Below are 12,921 nucleotides of genomic sequence, written 5' to 3'. Positions count from 1 at the left end.
GGGTATAAATAAGATCCGACAGACAGTGGCAGGGGCGCTTGCATAGCCAGCCTTGTATTGCTTTGTTAGTCTGCCAGCTTAGTCGACCTTCACTTTGTCGAGAGAGACATAGCTGAGAACTTCTCAAGGCATTGTGGCTGGTCCTGGTCATTCCAGGCTGACTAGTGCTGATTTGGTGGAGACCTGGTGGTTTCTACTGGATCATGCATCCACTGCTGATTCATGCTTGGTGACACTCTTGAACAAGACTATTGGTATCGTGACGCTACTGAACTGGACTGCTGATACCCTGACAAATGGAAATTAGAATCACCTCAAAGAACTGCTTCTAAAAAGGTCAACTTTCCCATTGTCCTATTACTCATTTTCTCCCATATCTTTGGACAGTAGGCTAGAAGGGGAATCAAAGCACTTGAGAATACTTATTAAAGTAGGTTTTAAACAATCTAAGCCTACACATAGACACTGGATAGTGTTTACTATTTAAATGACTACTGTATGAGGGTAGAGTTGCTTACTTCCATACTTGAAGATACTTAAGGAAAACAAGGAAGGGTCATTGCTAATTAACACATCTACTTGGAGAGATTAAAGGAGTTTTTTTGATGTGATGAAAATTCCTAATACAGGAAATGACATATACTAGTTCATTTCCAACATGCCTTTGGAACCTCTGCTTGGACCGCTGACTTCATGCTATGTAACAAAGCCATGGGCTTCTGTGAAGCAAAGCCACCAGAAACCAAATACCTGGGATATAGCAAAAAGATTGGTTCCATGTGTGATGAGGGGAGATAATTTATAAAAGCCACAATAGATATCTTCATCTTCATTGAAGGCTAACTATGAACTATGAATGCTTTAAACTGCATTTCATTTTATTTTAATTAAATGTTCTAATGATCGGTATTAATGAGACATATGGTGATGTTTCTATGCATACACATAACATTGCAATCAAATCTAGCTTCCCTCTATGAATCTCTCTCCAGGTTTACACTCCTTCCCTCCTTACATCCTTCAGTAATCACTAATTACCACAGAGCTCAGCTTTCTTCTTAAACTTCAAAAAATGACAGAATTCACTTGGTTACCACCTTTTTAGGTACAGCTCATTTTGCTTACCATGATCTCATTTTATCCATTTTGCTGCAAACGATGGACTTTCATTGTTCTGTATGACTAAGATTCCATTGTAGATATATGCATTTTCTTTATCCACTCATATATTTTTGTATGAGTTGGTTTTATTCTAAAGGTGACCCCAACATGCTCAATATATGATCTCAAAAAAATTACATGTTTATCATCACCACAGGTTGAGTATAGACATGAATACTACATAAGCACTTCATCTGCAAAGGGTTCCGTTTGATTCAGACAGACTTTTTCTTTCTTTCTTTTTATTTCTTGCTTTGTATTTTAGCATAATTTCTCAGTTAAAATCGTATCAAACTTAGTTTTTGTTTCCTCTTTCCCCACTCTTTTTGATATCTCAGTATATCTTCCAGTCATCACTTTGTATTTATATAACTTCCTCCGGTGCCTGGTAAAAAGACCCTGGTGTGTTATCACCTCAAATGTGTAACCTTGGAAACTTTTACTTTATTTCCATATTGTAGATGGGTAAGTGGGATGGATGGATGGATGGATGGTTACATTTTTTTTGCTTTATTGAGACAAGACCTCAGTTTGTCATCCAGGTCAGCCCTATTTCCCTTCACCTTTCAAGTGTCAGAATAACAAGCCTGTCTGAATGGTACCTTGCCTAATTTTTTTTAACTTATTTTTTACACTCCATATTCCATTCACCGTCCCCCTCATCCACCCTCCCATTGCTCCACATCCCACATCTCCTTCCCTCCCCACCCCATCTCCATGTGGATGCCCCTACCCCCACCCTACCTGACCTCTAAACTTCCTGGTGCTTCCAGTCTCTTGAGGGTTAGGTACATCATCTCTGAATGAACACAGACCTGGAAGTCCTCTACTGTATGTGTGTTGGGAGTCTCATATCAGCTGGTGTATGCTGTCTGTTTGGAGGTCCAGTGTTTTGAGAGATCTTAGGGGTCCAGACTAATTGAGACTGCTGGTCCTCCTACAGGATCGCCCTTCTCCTCAGCTTCTTTCAGCCTTTCCTAATTCAAGAACAGGCATCAGCAGCTTCTTCCCACTGGTTGTATCTGCCTCTAACTCTTTCAGCTGCTTGTTGGGTCTTTCAGAGGGCAGTCATGCTAGGTCCCTTTTTGTGAGTGCTCCATAGCCTCATTAATAGTGTCAGGCCTTGGTACCTCCCCTTGAGCTGAATCCCACTTTGGGCCTGTCAATAGACCTTCTTTTCTTCAGGCTCCTCTCCATTTCCATCCCTGTAATTATTTCAGACAGGAACAATTATGGGTCAGAGATGTATCCACTCATATGTTAATGACTCCATATATTATTTCTTGAGAATACTGTGGTAGTAAACATGGCTGTGCAAATGTTGCTTTTGTATGCTGATGTTTCATTTTCTACAGTGCTTTCTGTCTCCTGGTTTGAGGAGTTTCCATGATGCCCTCCACAGTACTGAACTAATTTATATTCTCAACTGTGCAAAAGAGTTCTGCTATGACCACATCCTCATCAGCCTTCCTAACTAGGGTCAGAGAAAGTCTCAGTGTGGTTTTGACTAGAATTTCTCTGATAGCTGATGATAATAAGCATTTTTCATATATTTGTTGGCAGTAGCATTATATATTGCATATAATAACAACTGCTAGGAAATTAGAAAGTTCATAGTTTAAAGTGGCATAACAAGTAATTCAGACAGACTAGAGAGTGTCTAGTCTATTGCTCCCCCTTCTATTGCTCAGTTCCTTTGTTCACCCTTCCTTCCTTCCTTCTCCTTCCCTCCCTTTCTTTCTTCCTTTCTTCTTCCTTCCCTGCTTATCATTCATTCCCATCAATGAGAACTAAAATACTGAAAATATAGACATTAAACTATGTCACTGAGATATTTTTGCCATTTGGAAAGTGAAACATTGTAACAAGAATATCACATATAGTTCTTTGTACAGTAGAATTTCCCAGGAGACTCATCTCCACAACTTGCAAACTGTAAGGGGTGAGGTTTCGAATTATTTATTAATAATATTGTTTATGCTATTAAATTTGAAAATATGTATTTGATATGGAACCTAGTAACACATTGATTATATTTGAATATTTTATAATTTGAATGAAGAGGGATAAATTGATTAATAATCATGCAAACATAAAAGCATTAGTGAGCACTGCACTTAATCAGAACTCAGAAACCCAGGAATGTTTTAGAAATATCTGCATGTTTCCAGCTCCCTGCTATCACAATTCTTGACCTTATATTTTTCCAGCCTTCACTTCTGAGTTGGCAAAATGATCTGGTCATTTACATGTTTTCAAGTAAAGGTTCAGGAGATAAAATTTGTTGGCAGATCAAAGAGTTCTAAATAAATACTGTAATTTTCAGAGAAAATATTATGGGTGTTTGTATCATATTCAGTAATGAAAATGGAAATTATTTACTCTGGGGACCCTCACCACATTATAGTTAAATTATTTGCATCTTGATAAATGATTTGCATGCTAATGAGTCCTTATTCCCAGAACAGCCTTACATAAGATTTCTCTATACTTTCACCCCTATGTATATATGATATTATGTGATACAAAGATATAAAAATATTAAAACTTCTACAGGGTAAATTACCTCCCTTTTTTCTTTTTGCAAATTGCTTTTCTGTTGGGTTATCAAATGTTTTATATTAAATTTGCTAGGTTGTTGAAGAGTACATTAACTCTCTTCAACTCTCTAAGATATTTCAAGCATTTATTTATTTATCTCTCATCCTGGTATTTTGCTTTAGACTTCTATGCCCATGCAACCATAAGGAAAACAGAGTAAAAAGTTTTCTGTAGATTGAAAATAAGGGCTTGCCCATTTGTGTAAATTTTAATCTGCTTGTTCTTTTCTTGAATAATATTCATCATTCTAATCTCCCCAGAGACAGGATTTCCAGTGTCTAGTCAGACTCAGCTCTTTCAGGGAGAACAACACACTTTTGATCCGAGATCTCTGGTGTGTGTGTGTGTGTGTGTGTGTGTGTGTGTGTGTGTGTGTGTGTGTTTGTGTGTGTTTATACATTAAAATAAGTTGATTCCCTCAAGGGATTTCTTACATGAGCTAAAATATAACTTGAAAACTTAGTGGGGAGCAAGTTGGTTCCCAAAGGAAAAGCCTGATTCTCCATATTTCCTTGTTGAAGAATGAATCAGCTAATTGGAAAACTAGAAGCGATGGGGATTTGAAAGTGAAACAGGTGAAAATATAACTGGTGATAATTAAAGGCTAATTATCTTCAACCCACAATTGGCCACTGGAGGTTCTTCTGAACCACATGAAGAGGGAACCTGGGAGAAGAGTAGGAGGAGAAAACATGCAGAAAAGCCTACTGTTCCTTAACTCACGGTCACTGCTCAGCTACAGGCTGTTATGGAAAGGATGGCTTCTGATGCCCAGTTCTTGCCTGACACTACCATCCATCTTTGCTTCCACATCTCTTTAATAATTTGTCCTTGTAACTTATCAACATGAGGATGTCTTCACTTTCAAATGTCTGTAGGAAACAGGATACAAGAATGGCATCCCAACCCAAGGAGCTGAAGGGGCCTGCAACCCTATAGGTGGAACAACAATATGAACTAACCAGTACCCCCAGAGCTCATATCTCTAGCTGCATAGGTAGCAGAAGATGGCCGACTAGGACTGGGAAGACATGCCCCTTGGTATTGCAAACTTTATATGCCCCAGTACAGGGGAATGCCAGGGCCAAGAAGCGGAAGTGGGTATTTAGGGGAGCAGGGCAGATGGAGGGTATAGGGAACTTTTGGGATAGCATTTGAAATGTATATAAAGAAAATATAAAAAAAAATAGCATCCCAAAGAAAACAGTTTCTAACACCCTGTGTTATTACATTAACTTTTCCAGGGAGCTCAGCTACAGCAACCTCTTTTGTGGATCTCCTCTTAATTGACAGTTCTTAGATCAAAAGAGTCAAGCAAAACCTAAGTTCTCCTTTACATCCCAGGAAGACACTTGGTCAGAAGAAATTCTAGGGAGCTCTACAGCTGTGCTGAGTGGATTCAGGGTCACTCTGAAACATAGTAACAGGAGCCTCACTCCAGGCTCTTGGGCACGCCAGAATACACTGTTGCTTATACTGCGCATTTGATGTGTTTGAGACATGGTACCTCTGCTACAATACCCTCCCATTGCTATATGCAGGAATCTCTCAAAGCCAGCAAGTTTCTTTGTAGCCTTATGTCAATCTGACTACAATCAGATGATCCAGATACAAACTCCAACCTGAGCCAGGAACATCAGAGCACTAAGGAATTTTCAAAATGAACCTGAGTGACAGGGGTGATTCCTCCCTCCCCCCTCTATCTCTTCCTCTCATATTAAAAAAAAGTATGCCATGAAATTCTGAAACTACCAACTCCTGAAATTTCTACTATATGGAGTAAGCCATCTATAGCACTAGAGGATCAGGCTGAAAAGCAAAAGTCACAAGAAATAAAGAAAGGGAACATGAGTGCCTTTCAGCCCCTGATATTTTTAGAAGCAAATGAATCAGTCTTCTTGGTGATCTGGTCACTCAGTTCCTGCTATCGTGTCAAAAACTTTCTTTAGACTAAAATAACTCCTGTGGGGATTTTGACATTCAGAACTAAAATATTTCCAAATAAAGGTTCATGGAACAGCATATAATTTAGGAGTCTTTGCCCAGTGGGATTGTTGTCATGGTATTGCTAACCTCCACCCTCAATAAAGAACAGTGCCTCTTCCCTCTGCTGAGTCCTGGCACTGAAGAAAAGGACAATATACCAAATAATTTTGAAGATAAAAAATCAATTATGCAATGAAAAAAATGTTCTGTATAATATAATGATCATGGGATCTGGAAGCAACTGATTCATTTCCCAGCATTGGAGCTCAGTAAGGCAGGACAGCTAGAAAGCTGAGAAACAGGAGAGGAAAAGGGAAAGTGACCTCTGGGGGAAAGTCGAAAATGGGGGGGCAAAGGTTTCATATTACCAAGAAACACTTCTTTAATGTTTCCTTCAGAAATAAGAAGTCCATACACTTTAAAATTATTTCCAGGCAAAACAGGGCATACAGAAGGGATGAGAACTGGCTGAGAGAGGACAGGAGAGGAGACAATGTCTGTAGTGACCATGGAGCACTTAGTGTGTACTGAATGGGTCAGGTGATCAAGGACCATGCATGTTCAGTTGTGGACTTTAAGGCTGGATGCTCTAGGAAACAATACCTGCAAGCAAAGACCAGAATGCTGATTTTATTCCTATAATTGAGAAGGTCCTAGGTTTTCTAAAATATAAGAAGGTTGTTGTATCCTTAACATCTCTCCTAACCATGTCAACTAAACATCGCCTAGACTTTCTGCTTAAGTATAATCTCTTAGTGAGGGTGAGAACCCTCCTCATCCATGGTGAAATAATGAGGGGCACCTCCCTGAGGAACCAAAATGGCAGTTAATGGTTTGTGTGAGAAGAAGTGTCATTTTCTTCAGGGAAGCAGCTGCCAGCAAGTTGTACTTCCTCCAATAAATAACTTCCCAACCATAATAGGGTAAAAAAAAAAAAAAAATGAATTAAACTCACACAATAAGACAAGTAGAAAGTGACTTTTTGAGAAAAGCTCCAAGGGGCAGTGGGAGATGAGAGTGTAAAATGGAGGCAGAAAAATAATTAAAAGTTATTATTATATAAATAAACATATGAACCTTTAATCAGCGATTCTCAATCTATATAAAGGTCGTGACCCTTTAGGGGTCAAATGACCCTTTCACAAAGGTTGGCTAAGACCATCAGAAAACACAGGTATTTACATTACAATTTATAAAAGTAGTGAAATTATAGTTATAAAGTAGCAAAGAAAAAAATTGTATGGTTGTCAGGGGGCAGGGGGTCACCAGAGCATGAGGAACTGTATTAAAGGGTGACAGCATTAGGTAGGTTGAGAAGCCCTGCCTTAGATAAAGCTTTAATAAAAGGAAGGACCAGGGAGAGGAGGTGAACTTTCGGTAAAATCTATAAATGACTATGTTTCATTTGACTGAGTTCTTTTGTTAAAAAAACGAATGGAAAGAGGGAATACAAACTCAAATGGGGAAAATTCAATTTTGTTTATTGATTTTTTGATGAAAATTTATATTCTATTATACATTCATGTTTAAAATGAGTTTCTCACTGTCTGTGGTTCATTTTTTTCTACTAATTCAGGATGAATATACAATAGAACAGAAGTTTTTTCTTTATATGCCTTGGTTTTGCATATCCAGATACTAGAGGCATGTTAGAAACACTGTGATTTGTTAACTTAATAGATATGACACTAGGATTTGAAAATAAATAAGGAACTCATTGAAAACTGATAAGTAAGAAAGCTAATTATTATTCTTGGCTGGTTCTTCACACTGGCGACTTATTTGAGTATGCTTTGCAATGGGAGGAGACCAGTAGCTTTGCAAATGTGTGTGATACATTAAAGACAAAGGGAGGCTCACTTTAATTAAAGGCACAACTCTGACCCTTCCTCACCGGAACAGTGTGGGGAGAGCCAGCTGTGTCATCCTTCCTTCTGTTCCACAGGATATGTACCTGTCACAGCATCATCTCAGGACAGGTCAGCCCCGTAGGAGGAGATTCCCAGCCAAGTGCTGACATGTAAGAACCTGAGAGAAACATTCGTGGCCAAGTCAGAAGTTCAGCTCTTCAAGTGCATGGTTTGTAAGTAGAGGTGCCTAGAAAAGAGAACATGAATCTTTGAAATAAACCATTTGGTGATTTAAAAAAAAATGTTCAGCCACAGAATTCCATTCAGACAAAATTCAGAGTTGAACTCATGAAATCAGAAACGTTTCTGTTGCAGTTGCTGGGAGAGAGTGCCCATACCCACTCAGTCAGGGGGATTCCCTACAGCTGTGTGGTATCTTAGGAACTTACCACAATTACTCAAAGTAAAAAATAAAATAATAATAATAATAAAAATAAAAAAAACCCAAAACTAATACTCACACTGAGTTTTCATCTTGATCAAATTAGATAATGCATAGCATCACGTCTACTATGCTAATCGTCTAGCAATCAAAATCCTCACACCACAGAGAAGCAAATTATGACACCAATAGATTAACATGCTTACCAACTGTGGCTTCTTTCCCACTGCTAAGGTAAAATACCCTGAAAAAAGCAACTTAACAGGGAAAAGATTTATTTTGCTTACAGTCTGGGGAGGATATAGTGCATCAAGGCAGAGAGGGCATGGCTGCAAGAATCTGAGGCCTGGTAGTCAGGAAGAAGGAAAGGAACAAATGAGACCTGGTTCAAAGCCCTCCAGACCTATCCTCAGGCACCTACTTCCTCCAGCAATGCTCTGCCTTTTTTTTTTTCCTGTATATTTTTTAAAATTTATGTTTCAAATGTTATCCCCTTTCCCAGTCCTCCTTCCAACCTCCTATCGTCCTCCCTCCCCCCTGCTTCTATGAGGGTGTGACTCCACCCACCCACCCATCTTACCGAAAGCAATCTACAGATCCAATGCAATTCCCATCAAAATTCCAACTCAATTCTTCACAGAGTTAGAAAAAGCAATTTGCAGCCGGGTGTGCTGGGACACGCCTTTAATCCCAGCACTTGGGGGGCAGAGGCAGGTGGATTTCTGAGTTCGAGGCCAGCCTGGTCTACAAAGTGAGTTCCAGGACAGCCAGGGCTACACAGAGAAACCCTGTCTCGAAAAACCAAAAAAAAAAAAAAAAAAAAAAAAAAAAAAAAAAAAAAAAAGCAATTTGCAAACTCATTTGGAATAACAAAATAAAACCCAAGAGAGTGAAAACTATTCTCAATAATAAAAGAACTTCTGGGGGAATCATTATCCCTGACCTCAAGTTGTATTACGGAGCAATAGTGGAAAAAAAAAAAACTGTATGGTATTTATACAGAGACAGGCAGGAAGATCAATGGAATAGAATTGAAGACCCAGAAATGAACACACACACATATGGTCACTTGATATTTGACAAAGGAGCTAAAACCATCCAGTGGAAAAAAATTGAAGGTCCAAACCATACCATGTAGATATTCTAGATTCATTTCTGTTGCCCTAATTAAATATCATGTCACACAGCATGTTAAGAGAGGAAAGGGTATACTCAGCTTACAAATCCAGTATAAAGCCCTTCATGGAAGAGAAGCCAGAAACTTAATATCTTAGCATATTAACCCATAGTACAAAGCAGAGAGGATACAAGCGCATACAGCCCATTTGCTTACTGTCAGGAACCTTTCATCTCTTTTATACTCTTCAGGATCACTTGCCTAGGAAATGCCTAGGCCCACAATGGGTGGGTCTTCCTACATCAACTGACAATCAAGACAATCCTTCATAGACATGCCTACAGCCAAACTGTTGTAAATAATTCCTCATTAAGACTCTCTTTTCAAATGATTCTAGGTAGTATCCAGTTGATAGCTAATATTAACGAAAACATAGGGAATTAATAGAATTACATTAGCAAGGCCTTGTAGCATGTCCTCACTGTTTGCAAGCATGGCAGTACATGAAGGGAATTGGGAAAGTAAACTTTGAAAAGCAACCTGAAAAGAGAAGGCTGTTAGCATCACGGTTCAGGAAGGTCTCCGGTATCCCAGACATCCAAATGTGTTGTTGGATACAGAATTCAGACCACACAAATAAGTTGAATGACATCAAGTCCTACAAGGAGGGAGATAATCAGATCTGTTGATAAACTGGCTCTCAAATATCCCTAAAACTCTCATTTCCCAAGTATGCTTTATACTCAACTACATATTAAAAATGATTTTGGCTAGGCACGGGAGCTTAGATGTGTAATCCTGGCATTCTGGAAGTGTCTTAGTCAGGGTTTCTATTCCTGCACAAACATCATGACCAAGAGGCAAGTTGGGGAGGAAAGGGTTTATTCGGCTTACACTTCCACACTGCTGTTCATCACCAAAGGAAGTCAGGACTGGAACTCAAGCAGGTCAGGGAGCAGGAGCTGATGCAGAGGCCATGGAGGGATGTTCTTTACTGGCTTGCCTCACCTGGCTTGCTCAGCCTGCTCTCTTATAGAACCCAAGACTACCAGCCCAGAGATGGTCCCACCCACAAGGGGCCTTTCCCCCTTGATCACTAATTGAGAAAATGCCTTACAGTTGGATCTCATGGAGGCATTTCCTCAACTGAAGCTCCTTTCTCTGTGATAACTCCAGCTGTGTCAAGTTGACACAAAACTAGCCAGTACAGGAAGGTAAGGCAAACAAGGTTGTGAGTTTTAGTACAGCCTGGGTTACAAAGAAAGATCTTAACAAACCTGTGCTACATAGTAATACTTTGTCCCTAACACAAAATACAAAAGCCAAAATGAAAAAGAGGAAGAAAACCCCAAGCTTTTACAATGTTTTTATAAGAAGAAAATTATTTTTTATGATTAAAAAAATAAATCTTTCAGGCATTGTTAGATGTACAAATATTTCACACTCATTTTTAAAGACAATCCTATTACTCCAGATGATCAAAAAGTCCTAGTTATTTCATAAATTTCTTTAAAAATTATTTTCTAATAGGGACTAATATTAAATGTATCTGATTTTTAGAGAAATTAAGGTTTTAGAGTTCTATCGGCTTTCACCCTTAGATTGGCCTATTTGATGTACATCCACATGTTACAAATTTGCTTAATTTTTTCATGAGCTTATGATTTGTGAATCAGTTGATATTAATTTAGCAATTATCTGCTTCCACGCATACATCATAATTGCATTCTAAGTAACAACTGTTGGAAGGAGAGAGAGAGGGAGAAAGGAATTCAGGCATCACTTGGTTGTGTTGGCTGACAAACATTGAGGAATTAATCTGTTTTCAGTGAATATTTTATTAAATTAATTTCCAAAAGTACTTACAAATTACACTTCTTATAAAAAAGCTTTTTGTGTGTGACATTGGAATGTAATGAAATGTACGCAAGGCCAGACAGAAGCACCTGCCAAGGTTTGAAAAATGAATTGCTGTTTTATTTTTTTCTCCCTTTTCTTTTAAATGCAAAGAAATCCAGAGGACTGAGAATTTGCATGTGAACCAACATGAGTGTTCATCCCACTAGAGTCACCTTCTAGAGCATATTCTAGACTCGGTTCACTTTCACTGTTATTTTCCGTTAACTTGAAGTTAGTTGTGTAGGATGTAATGGCATAAAATGTCAGTTTTTGATGAGTGAGAGGGCAGGATAGGAACTTTGCTCCTAAAATAATGAAACATTGAGTAAAATTTATGTCCTGGAATCCCTGTGTTTTTCCTGTGTGCACTCATGTAAGTTAAGTGCACATTTACATGAGTGCACACATGTATGTATATATATATATATATATATATATATATATATATATATATATATATATATATATACAAGATGCCTGATGCAGCATTCATAACATATGCCTCTTGCACTTAAAGTCTGTGTGTGGCTGTGATGTCAGTAGTAAATGGTGTAATGAAAGGAACAGAGTGACTGTTACTGAAATTAGGTCAGCCATGAAGGAATATTCAGAAACAAGCTTATTATTTATCTTGCACTAAAATTATTACAAAATTGAAGTCATGGCATGATTCAATTTTGTTTGGCACAGAACTATTGATCTTGGGTTTTGCACAAAGAAGTCCTTTTGGACTTAAGCTCCACACAGAAAAATCAATTTGTTTAAAACGCTTCCCTTTGTACCTAATAGCTCACTGGTGGAACAACTGAATTGTATACATGAGCAGGCCACCCTTCCTCACAATCAAATGAAGTTCCATGTAAACTAAAAGCCGGGAACCATGGAAAGAGGCTCAAGGCCACAGGCGCACCTCAAGATAACTCAGTACCAGTAATGGTCCAGTGGATCACTGACTGCTGCACCTGAGCTGGCCTAAGAACGCCTCAGTGTTGCTTACTGATGAACAGTAAGTAATATGATATGAAATCGGCCAATTATTTAACTTGCATGAACTTACATTCTATCTTTAATATAAGATTTCTTACTTACAAAATTTGAAAAATCTCTCCCAAGTGTAAAATGCTTCTGCCCAGTCAATGACTGCAGTCTGCTTTATACATTGACACTATAATAGGGTTTTTTATTTTTAATTTTTTGGTTGTTATGGATAGAACACAGGCCCTTATACAGGCTAAGCAAGTGCTTTATTAGTGAGCTAAGAATCAACCCTGAAACTATAAAATTTAAATGCTGGAAATCAATTGTTTGCTTTGTTTTTGTTTGTCTGTTTGTTTATGAGTTGCTATACTAGCATTTCTATGCAAAAGCTAGTATAAGAATTAGTTCATCATGCAAATATCCTTAAGACTGTTTTTAAATCGTATCAAGCAGCTTAGCAGCTTAGCAGGGAAAGAACATGTCCAGTGCTTTTCATTAGTTCAGAAAATAATCTACTCGTCAAAAAGTCTAATAAATGAGAAACTAGAAAAATACTTTCTAAAATTTAAGCTCTGAAACTTTTTCTGTATTTGTCAGTATCTATCATTAAACCTCTATTGCCTTTATCTGCATTAGTAATATTTTCTAGTGAGGTTTAAAGACAAATTTGATTAGGAAAGGTGTAAGATTGCTACTATAAACATTGTGTCTTGTTGCAACAAAAATATGTCTTTCATAGCTTTTGTTTCTTTGCCTGATGTAGATTTAGTTTTCTCTCAAATACCACTTAAATTGCATCACCAGTCTAAAGGTGTTAACAGATTCTCTACAAAGATATAAACACACTTGCTAATAGAACCAGGGAATGTTGCCTTTTGCCTATGATC

This window comes from Mus musculus, chromosome 3, assembly GCF_000001635.26.
Source record: "Mus musculus strain C57BL/6J chromosome 3, GRCm38.p6 C57BL/6J".
NCBI classification, from domain to species: domain Eukaryota; kingdom Metazoa; phylum Chordata; class Mammalia; order Rodentia; family Muridae; genus Mus; species Mus musculus.
This window is presented reverse-complemented; position numbering follows the sequence as displayed.